Raw genomic sequence first — 12254 nt, 5'->3', positions numbered from 1 at the left:
GCTCAATTTTCTTTTAACCCCTGAGGGTTAACTTTTTAATTTTTTTTAACCCTCACTGGTAAATTTATTTTATTAATTAATGTAAATATTTTAAAATTATATATTTAGCTAGCTGGGGTGGCTGAAAGTTAGTGGGGAATTAGGAAATTTTGGGTTAGGCTAGCTAGTGGTTAACGTTAAAAACTGTTTTAAAAAAGCTTTAAAAAGTTAAAAAAGAAAGTTGAAAAAAAAGTTTTAATAACGTTTAAAAAGAAGTAAAAAACAAAATCCCACCTCCTTTACCCAGGCCAAATAAAAATGTACCTCTTCCCTGCCAGTTTATCACTGCCTACAGTGATCAAAATACAGATCACAGAATTCTACTGTGCTCAATTTTCTATTAACCCCTGGGGGTTAACTTTTTTTTTTTAACCCTCACTGTTACATTTATTTAACCCCTTAAGGACACATGACATGTGTGACATGTCATGATTCCCTTTTATTCCAGAAGTTTGGTCCTTAAGGGGTTAATTATTTAATTTAAATATTTTAAAATGACATATTTTGCTAGCTGGGGTGGGTGGGAGTTATGGGAATTTGGTGAATTTACTGTTAGTGCTGCTTACCGCTAGTTAGGAGTTAATGGTAAAAAAAAAAAGTTTATAAAAATGTTATAAGTGTAAAAAAAGTTTAAAAAAGTAAAAAAATACAATAGAAAATGCTCATTACCACTACACCTGGAACAAACTAGCGAAAAAATTATCCCACGCTAAGGTTCAAAACATGCCTTTTGAAATACCCCATGGTGTATTCTTTAATAAATGGTATGCGTTTGTGGGGTACTTTGAATAACAAACCAGCTAAACTACTCCAAAATGGAACATGAACACACATAAAACTTCAAAATTAGAAACAAACTGAATGGCTGCATCTCAAATGTGCCCTTCAACATCCACATATACCTGGCAAAGGTACATACAGGGTTATTGTTGTACTTAAATGACATAGCTGAGCAATATATTTACAGCCATAGCACACATACGATTTGCAAAATATACTGTGCAAACTCACTTTGTGTGTCAAAAAGGCAGTAACAATGCCTGTTACCATTACTTTTGGTACAAGCTAAGGTTAAAAAAATACCCTGAAATGTCTTCTTTAAGAAAGTGTATGCCTTTATGGGGTAGTTGGAATATATAGCCTGCTAAAATATTTCATCATGGTACATGGATAGAGCGTAAAAATTCAAAGTTCGAAAAAAACTAACCGGAATGGTCTCAAATGTGCCCCTTCAATGTCCACATATACCTGGCAAAGGTATATACGAGGGTATTGCTGTACTCAGACGACATAGCTAAACAACATATGAAGTATTATACAACTGTAGTACACATGAGGTTTGCAAAATATAATGTTCAAACTCACTTTGTGTGTCAAAAGGGCAGAAAAAAATGCTTATTACCTCTACTTTTGGTACAAGCTAGTGGAAAAATGATCCCACACTAAGGTTCAAAATATGCCTTTTGAAATATCCTGGGATGTCTTCTTTAAGAAATGATATGTATTTATGGTGTAGTTGGAATATGCAGCCTGTTAAAATGCTCCAAAGTGGGACACGCAGGAATCAAAACCCTCAATGAAAATTCACAGAGAGTTAAAAACCTGAACTAGTCACATCTCTTTTACAGCACTGAAACTTAACAAAATAGTTTCTAAGTCATACAATGGGCATATTGTTTTACTCAGAAGATGTAACTGAGCATAATTTGGGGGATTTTATGACAGTGGCACATATCAAGTGTAAGAAATACTCAGCAAAAATGCAACATGTATATAAAAATGCAATCCCCCCCCACCACTCACATTGACATAAATTGGTGAAAAAATGGTGACAAGTTAATGCACAATATACACCATATACGATACCCTGGGTGTCTGCTTTATCAAATAGGAGCCCTTTGTGGGGTTATCTGAACAGTAAAATTGCTATAAAAGCCCAAAATGAGACATAGGCCCATAAAATCCATCTATTAAAATTCTAACTATAGAAACTGAAACAGTCTTGTCTCGTATATGGCATTGTAGCTTCACAGAATAGTGCCAAAGACATACAATGGGGGTATCGTTATACTCAGCAGGTGTAGCTGAACACAATAGGGGGTTCTGTGAAGGAACAGCACACACCTGCTTTACGAAATACACATTACAAAAACCTTGTTATATGTGTGTGACGAAAGTAACCTTGTCACTGACTTTTGGAGGGGCCTGCTGGCCCGCCTCTTGCCTCAGGTCTATGGGCCCTGTGTTCTATCATTATGCTATACCCCGTCAGATTTCTATACCCTCGTCACTTCCCGGGGAGGGGAATCAGCTGGATCTTGTGCTGCACATGCGTGCTAGCACTCCTGCTACTCCTCCACAGCCAGGTCCTGGAAGGTAAGTAAAACTAGTTTTACACTTTCATTATAGTTAGTGCATTCACTAAGCTTAGGAGATGGGACATTTATGGTTAATGTTAGGGTTCAAATTAGGGTTAGGATTAGGGACTTGTTCATATTTAGTGATATTTCACAATAGGGGAATATCACTAAATAGTGATTTCTCACACTTTATTTTAACCCTTACCCCAAGGGTTAGGGTAAGAATAGAGAGTGAGAGAGGTTAGAATCACTTACCTAACCCTAATTTGAACCCTCACTTAACCCTAAATGTCACGTGTGCCTAAGCTTAGTGAATGCACTAACTATAATGAAAGTGTAAAACTAGTTTTACTTACCTTCCAGGACCTGGCTGTGGAGTAGTAGCAGGAGTGTTAGCACGCATGTGCAGCACAGGATCCAGCTGATTCCCCTCCCCGGAAGTGACGAGGGTATAGAAATCTGACGGGGTATAGTACAATGATAGAACACATGCAATAAACCTTTCCCAGTGCACTTTAAAAGGCTCTGTTCATGTGAAGTATGTACTTTTGTACTCCATACAGAGAGACCGACTGTTAGCCCTAATTCTCTGGAACTGTTTTGGGCATGGGACCATGTGCACGGTGGGTCAAAACTATGACTTCCAGGAAATTCCTGAACCCCTGAACCGATCTGGATAATTTTATGGATATGTTGTTCACCCAGATCAGGGCTATCTGGGGATATGTATTTTGGGGTACTTATTGGACTTGTAAAAATGTGTGTTTTTTCTGCCTGGGGATAATTAAGTTAATGCATTATCTGCCTTAATTATATCACAAGCAGAAGGGAGGGATCATGTACTGTATGTGGGAGTGTAATTCATTGTCACATTGGTTTCATTGGTTTATACACTTTGTATCCCTGTCCCCAACAAGGTCCACCTGGGCGTCACCCTTGTTGAGAAACCTGCATAAAAGGCCAGCTGTGGCTTCCATTAAACAGACTTACTTCACCCTCAATCTAGAGTCTTGTCTCTTATTGGGGTAAACTGCTATATCACTACAAGGGATTGCTATAATCACTATACTCCCTTGGATTTTCTGAGATCTTGTAAGTGCTATTCCTGCTTGACTCTCTGGAGGAAGAGAGGTTCACCCACTGGAGCCTGGATCCTTGTCGTAGGTCCAGGGTGGGTTGGAGACGGCGAGACCCCAACCAAGCTGCGGTGGTTGTGCGGTCTGCAGTGCTTATGTCTGGTGGAGTGCTTGGAGCCCTCAGTGAGCACTAGGAATCAAGACACACATAAATTAAATTATTTTGAATTACTTTTCGTAAGCTGGACATGTTATGCACACACTATTAATGCCAAAATGGCATTCTTTTATAGTTAATGAGAATTTTTTCTATGTGCATGTGAAATTGAATTAAAGCCCTTTTCACCCTCTAAATACGGTATATAATACATGTTGGTGCAATAAATGACAGAGAAGCAACTGCGTTTGAACACAAACAGCAAAAAATGCAAAAATGGCTTGTGTCCTTAAGGGTAACACAAGCTTGTGAAGCTGTGTCCTTAAGGGGTTAACTGAATGATTTATTTTTATCTTTGATGTGTTTGTAGAAGATAGCACATTTCTACTTTTTTATCATCCCCTATTTTTAATTATGATTATTTATTGTTTTGTAGAGAGGTAAAGTTTATATATATATATATATATATATATATATATATATATATATATATATATATATATATATATATATATATATATATATATATATATATATATATAATATGGGTGGGACCAGACTGATATGCTTCAGATATATTCTCTCTGTAATGGCACAAGATGAGCTAAAACCAGCTTGAGTTCTGAGCGGGGACTCACCAAAGGGCAGGCTATTACAGTTGCTGTCCGTTCTCAGAATACTCTTGAGTAGAGATGTCGCGAACATAAAATTTTCCGTTCGCAAATGGCAAACGCGAATTTCTGCAAATGTTCGCGAACGGGCGAACCGGGCGAACTGCCAAAGACTTCACTAGGCAGGCGAATTTTAAAACCCACAGGGACTCTTTCTGGCCACAATAGTGATGGAAAAGTTATTTCAAGGGGACTAACACCTGGACTGTGGCATGCCGCACGGGGATCCATTGCAAAACTCCCATGGAAAATTACATAGTTGATGCAGAGTCTGGTTTTAATCAATAAAGGGCATAAATCACATAACATTCCTAAATTGTTTGGAATAACGTGCTTTAAAACATCAGGTATGATGTTGTATCAATCAGGTAGTGTAAGGGTTACGCCCGCTTCACAGTGACAGACCAAACTCCCCGTTTAACGCACCGCAAACAACAGCAAACAGTCCATTTGAAAAACCGCAAACTCCCCATTTGCACAAGGTTGGAATACAAGGCTGAATACACTAGCCTAGCTATCGATTTCCCTATTAAATCAGCAGCAGCTACACTGTCCCTCCTCTCACTAAGAATGCAGCTTCCGGGGGGCGGGGCCTAGCTGTCATGGAGGAAAGACGCACTTCGTGTGAACTCCCTCAATATCTCGCTTTAAGCAGCTATCAACAAGCGAATTTCACCCCAGAAGGGGATGACCCAGTAATGTTGCTCCTACCTGACAGACCCGACATGCTTAATAGCGGTCAGCAACTCGACAGAGTCTTACCTCCGCGTGGCAAGTGTGGCCTGGAGCTCACCGGGCGGGAGAGGCGGCCGATCTCCCGATCATGGGATGCCCAGGAGCAGCTACTTCCCGGCAGGAGCTCCGTTAACCCCCCTCGGACCGGTGGGGATCCCGATCCACCCCTGAGAGGCTGTCTGCAGCTAATGGACACACAGAGCACAGCCGCCCAGGCTGACATACTCATCTGCGACTCTCCCAATATGGCAGCAGCCGCGTGTCCTCCTGGTACCAGCAAAGCATGGCAGGATATTGAGTCTAAGCTGGACAGACTCTTTAATCAATTTTGGAAGCAAATAACAAGCAGGAAGCCCCAACAAGCTCCACCACAGCCCCAACAAGCTCCACCACAGCTAAGCGAAGCAGTCCCCATTAAAATCCACCAACGCAAAAGGCGTCGAAGACGGGACCGGAGGCACAAACAGAAATGCAGAGCCTGCCCCCCGTCAAGCACTTGCCTCCACCTTAAGCCACCACAATCCCGCACCGCCGGGACAGATCCGACCACCCGACAAAACAAGCTTCCACCACCTCAAGCCGCGAACCCGGCACTCATCCAGAGACTTGCCTTTGTTGTAACAGGTATCAGGGACTCCCAGAGTCTGCACATGGTGCCCCGAAGGGATCGGATGAGCACAAGCAGTAAACAGCAGCCTGCCAAGCATGTCCCACTATAGCCGATCCTCCACACCATGCCTTTGATCACATGAACTGCTCTCTACACATTAACTAATCGTAAAGTAGCAAGCGTTTAAACATGTCATTATTTCCCCTCCTAAAGAGTTTATTGTTGTAGTTCCTTACATGCCTTTACCTTAACCGTTCATATATTATGTTATACACTAGTCTCATCTCATGGGGCGACTCACACTTGATTTATAACTAGTGGTGGAGCTGCTAATATAAATACACAGTTGATAACGTGCAAGCTACACCCTAAACATGACAGCCATCTTTCACAACAATGTACTGCTATATACTCATACCCTCAGTGCAACCATGATATACGCACGTTCAGCCTAGCATGCTCAAATATAACACACTTCTGTCTAAAAAAATAAATAAATAAAATAAAAAAGAATGCAGCTTCCGAATGAATCTAAAATGGATGCTGTCCAGGAGGTGGGAGGGTCTGGGAGGGAGGGTCTGCTGCTGATTGGCTGGAATGTGTCTGCTGACTGTGAGGTACAGGGTCAAAGTTTACTCAATGATGACGAATAGGGGGCGGACTGAATATCGCATATGTTTGCCATCCGTGGCGAACAAGAACAAGCTATGTTTGCCAGGAACTATTCGCCAGCGAACCGTTCGGGCCATCTCTACTCATGAGACCCCTTGTTTATATATACACTAAACAAATTTATAAACACAACACTTTTGTTTTTGCCCCCATTTTTAATGAGCTGAACTTGAGCTGAAGCTGAAGATGAGCTGAAGATCTAAGACTTTTTTTATGTACACAAAAGGCCTATTTCTCTCAAATATTGTTCACAAACCTGTCTAAATCTGTGTTAGTGAGCACTTCTCCTTTGCCGAGATAATCCATCCACCTCATAGGTGTAACGATACCTTACCTTTCCCCGCCAGACCCGCGCAGCGTTGTGTCCTCTTCTCACACTTCCAGGAAGCAGCTCAGTCTTTCTGACTCCAGCCGCTCGCAACACGCCCACTTTTATGACGCATGCACGCCGACGTCAGCAAAATAGTGCCGCTAAAATTCAAACGTGGCTACGCTCCCAGACCTTTGGGGGGCGTGGTTTTAAAGCAAAATATACCACACTATAAAAAGGCACCCATGGCATTTGTTAGGCGCCCTAGTGTGGTTCTTGTTTGAGTCCTCTAACGCTCTTAATATTCTGATTGATTTTTTGGTATCTGACTCTTAGCTTCCCTTCTGACTATTCTGTTCTCTCATTTCCCATTATTTTGGCTTGGGTTATCATGTGCCCATCTTCTGTACCTTGACCTCTGGCTATTCCTTTGACTACTCTCAGACGCAAGTCCGGCCACTCTAAGGTCCGGTATACGTTTTCCTCTGGGTTTCACTCTGTGTGAAGGGGTCACTGTCATGACAACAGGTGTGGCCTATCAAGATGCTAATTAGACAGCATGATTATTGCACAGGTATGCCTTTGGCTGGCCACAATAAAAGGCCACTCTAAAATGTGCAGTTTTATCACACAGCACAATGCCACAGATGTTGCAAGTTTTGAGGGAGCATGCAATTTGCATGCTGGCTGCAGGAAGCTGTTGCTTGTGAATTGAATGTTAATTTCTCTATCATAAGCCATCTCCAAAGGCGTTTTAGAGAATTTGGCAGTACATCCAACCAGCCTCACAGCCGCAGACCACATGTAACCACACCAGCACAGGACCTCCACATCCGGAATCTTCACCTCCAAGATCGTCTGAGACCAGCCCGGACAGCTGCTGCAACAATCGATTTGCATAACCAAAGAATTTCTGCACAAACTGCCTCAGGGAAGCTCATCTGCATGCTCCTCTTTCCCATCGGGGTCTCGACCTGACTGCAGTTTGTCATCGTAACTGACTTGAGTGGGCAAATGCTCACATTCGATGGCATCTGGCACTTTGGAGAGTTGTTCTCTTCACAGATGAATCTCGGTTTTCACTATACAGGGCATATGGCAGACAGCGTGTATGGCGTTGTGTGGGTGATCGGTTTGCTGATGTCAACAATGTGGATCGAGTGGCCCATGGTGGCAGTGGGGTTGTGGTATGAGCAGGAGTATTTTGGACAACAAACACAGGTGCATTTTATTGATGGCATTTTGAATGCATAGGGATACCGTGATAAGATCCTGAGTCCCATTGTTGTGCCATTCATCCACGACCATCACCTCATGTTGCAGTATCATAATGCATGGCCCCATGTTGCAAGGATCTGTACACAATACCTGGAAGCTGAAAACATCCCATTTCTTGCATGGCCAGTATTCTCACCGGACATGTCACCCATTGAGCATGTTTGGGGTGCTCTGGATCGGCGTATACAACAGCGTGTTCCAGGTCCTGCCAATATCCAGCAACTTCGCACAGCCATTGAAGAGGAGTGGATCAACATTCCACAGGCCACAATCAACAGCCTGATCAACTCTATGCGAAGGAGATGTGTTGCACTGCGTGAGGAAAACTGCGGTCACACCAGATACTGACTGGTTTTTGCACTCTCTCCCCCCCCCCCCCCCCCCCCTCGGACCCCACCAATACTGTAAAATAGCACATTTTACAGTGGCCTTTTTTTTTTTTTTAAGGCACACCTGTGCAATAATCATGCTGTCTAATCAGCATCTTGATATGCCACACATGTGAGGAGGATGGATTATCTCGGCAAAGGAGAAGTGCCCACTAACACAGATTTAAACAGATTTGTGAATAATATTTGAGAGAAATAGGCCTTTTGTGTACATAAAAAAATCTTAGATTTTTTAGTTCAGTTTATGAAAAATGGGGGCAAAAACAAAAGTGCTGCGTTTATAATTTTGTTCAGTATATATTCAGGTTTAGATAATGTTTTTACAAATGTACGATCTACCTCTAGAATTAAATGGTATATTTTATATTAATTTCAAGAATTTTTACATGAAAGTAATTTGTTCATTAAATTTGTAGCAAGATGTATAATGTTTTGATAGGAAACAATGTTTTTAAGCATCACAGTGTTTTAGCCTATAACTATGGTAAAAGTTGTAACAAAAGGCAAACCATTGATAAAGCTCAGCAGAGTCAAAACGTGTCTGGTTGCTGGTTACCAGCGCTAATGGAAGCAGTCAGGATGGAGAGTGTGAGGAGGAGACAAATGGAACACTCCTGGCACAGGACATCAACAAACTGCTACTACAGCAATAGGAGATTAAAACATTATTATATGTAAGCATAATTTTATGGCAGGACAGGAGGCTTCATATTTGCTTTACCTTCTTTACTGAAACCTCCAGCAGCAAAGAAACAGTTAACAGAACTTTTCAAAACAACCAATCAAAACAAAGCAACAGTAGTATAAAACCCCTAAGCAGGCTCTTCGACATCCTCTTTCTTTGCTGCTGCCTCCAGGTGAGCACTCACCAACTCGGAGTTGTCTCTGCTCTGGGTTGTTTTTTATCCTACATGCTGCAATTTATTTAAACAGTCTATTTAATCAGTCTATTTACTAGGTTTGTTTAGGCAGTGTAAATTGCTGGATTTATTTAGGCAGGTTTCTTGCTGGATTTGTTTTAACAATTTGTCTGCTGTGTTTATCTAGGCTGTCTATTGCTGGGTTTAGCTAGGCAGTTTATTCTGTGTTATTTCCTATACCACTTCATGCTATGTAGCTGCTGTATCACTTGTTAACATCTGTTGCTGTATTTAGGCTATTTATTTGATATATTCTGGTTACTGCTCATTGATTTATTGTTATTCTGGGTTACTTTATGCAGTTTTTCTCACTCTGCTGTATGGGGAATGGGTGTCCCTGCTTTGATGCTTTGGCTCTGCCTGTAATCTCTTTCCCCTCCCTGGGTTCCCCTGCTGGGCTCTGTCGCCCATACCCTTTCTCCCTTATTCCCCACCTGCTCCCTGCGGCCCCTGGCCGCTTGCTGAGCAGCTTTTTCAACCGTGGCAGTGCCGCGTGATCACCACACGGTAGGCTGCGCTCGTTTTTAGCGGCCGCGGTGGCCATTTTGTTGGAGCTGCAGCGGCCATTTTGTTGGAGCCGCATGGGCTCCGTGCATTGCGAACAGCCCGGTCTCACCCACCGAGCTGCCCTGCTGGCCATGTGGCCAGCCTCCCCTCTATCAGGGGAGATAGCCCAGTTTTTCAGCTATCCCCCTATTTACTATGCCTGTCTCACATGCTGCATATGTAACAGATCCTGGATAGCAGGATCTGTCCCAGGCACTCTCAAAGCTCACAACTGCAGCTTACTATGATGTCTGATGCTTCCTACACTAATGCTCCGGCAATGTCCTGTTATTATCATACCGAGGGGAAACCCCTCCTACAGTCTGCACTGCTGGACCTGCAGCATCCGGGTATACCCGTAAAAGAGGGTACCCCTCCCACTGATTGAGCTACTGTTCTTACGGTGCCCTGCTATACGCAGATACTGAGGGTGACCCCCTCCTGTGGACTATTCTGCTGGACCTACAGGGTCCCGTTATAACCATAATGAGGGTGACCCCCTCTCGCTGACTGCACTACTGGGTGTACAGACCTCTATGATGCCACACTGAGGGTGACCCCCTCTTACCTACAGCACTGCTGGATCTGCAATGCCCTGTTATGGTTATATGAGGGTGACCCCCTCCTGCCGTCTGCACTGCTGGACCGGCAATGTCTGGTTACTTTATTATACGGCTAACCACTACGGCACTACTGTACCTACAGTGTCCGATTATGTTCAGACTGAGGGTGACTCCCTCCCCTTCTGGCCTATATTGCATGGTATGCTTGTGCTTGTTGGGTGACCCCCTCTTGCACGCTGGTGACCCCCAGCTGGCCGCACCAGGTATCACTCCGACAGTGTGACCTATATGGCAGTTATGCAATCACGACTGAGGGACAAATCTCCCATACCCAGAAGGTCACTTGGCCTGTCCTCATGCTGCCCCGCTGACCCCACTGCCAGAAACCATCGGTACCTTACAGGGGACACTCCACCGGCCACCCTAGACGCTGCACCAAGAACCCCTGGTACGCGTTGGCTAACGGATGGATTCATCAAGAAGATCAGTCTTCATGACGGAGTCCGGAAAAGACCCCGCAAACACCTGATACAGGGTTTGCACTCTATCTGGGACTATCCACTGGATGTCGATGACACGCGGACACAGATGTTTCCTCGGGACAAATGGCTCGTTACAGCTTGGAAAGCAGAGAAGACTAAATTCCCTTTGGGAATGGACCGATATGACTTATAGGTATCGCCTAGTTGTTTTCTACCCCTGAGAACCACAAAATGGCCCCTGTCCAAACTGGACATCAAACTGATGGATTTGGCATCCAAGTGCTGGGTCTGCTCTCCGGAGTTACCCTCACGTACAAATTGAGCTGACACGTCTCTATTCATAGGGTTCCCCTTAACTAGCCCCAGAGGTCTCTCGGACCGTGCCCAGACTCAGGATCAAGGTTGCGGAACCTTGGACCGTTCCATGAGCGATACGCATGACCAAAGAGGCATCCATTCTGACTCATTCCGAAGTTGCCATGCTGGGCGAAGGGTGTGGTGGAGTGAACTCCCGCCCCATACCCACGCTACATGCTCCCAATGCACATGTCACCTGTGGACACTTCGAGACGGAGGGCACTCATCCCCCCCCTGAGAGCTGCTCGGCGTGGACGATTGGTTCTCTCCCTCAACTAAACATGAGAGAAACCCGCATGGATTTCACCATCAACATGGACATATTGAATCTGACTCACTCCCAGGCAACCCAGTTTCTGGTCTTTCATAGAATATTCGGTCCAGGCGGTGATTCGCCTCTTGTGGACCAAGATGTCCGACTTCAAGAAAAATACCGGGCATATGCTCTGCAACCCGCGGGTCACACTTAGGGGCCCAACCCGGTCGATTGACCGGTTGTTATTCACCATCGAGGCCATACCTCCAGGATCCGGTACTATCAGCCGCTCCAACATGATGCTTTCTCGGGTCTTCGGCCTGGTACGACCGAATCATGTGACCTCAGACGAAGCTCATCTAAAACTTAATTGATGACTCCGACATAGGGGGACCTGGCCTACCTATGAGTTTCAGACCCCAACCAACTTCGTCCTGGACTCTGGAGTCCGGAGGAGGGACCTCTTCACGCCAACTGCTTTCCCAAGGGAAGTAGTACTGCTCACTACCTTCCGGCGTGGACTTATCACCGGTTGCCCACTACGGACTGCAGTCGGATCTCACGTAGGATCGCTATCTTTAGCGTCTGGACAAGTATTCGTCATTTGGGACAGAATGTCTGCGGGACGAGACACTCATGTGGCGGACGGCTTCACCCGACCATGGAGAGACCCCAATGATTGGTTGCCTCACCCTCCGGAGTCTTGAGTACTGGCATGATTAAATTCAGTGTGAACCGCCATACAGAGCGGTTCTCCAGCTGGCTGCCGAACCCTCAGCGAGGCGAGGGACGCGTTTTCCAAGCTTGGTCTCCTTCGGGGCGTACGCATCCCG

Source organism: Pelobates fuscus, chromosome 6, assembly GCF_036172605.1.
Source record: "Pelobates fuscus isolate aPelFus1 chromosome 6, aPelFus1.pri, whole genome shotgun sequence".
Taxonomy (NCBI): domain Eukaryota; kingdom Metazoa; phylum Chordata; class Amphibia; order Anura; family Pelobatidae; genus Pelobates; species Pelobates fuscus.
This window is presented reverse-complemented; position numbering follows the sequence as displayed.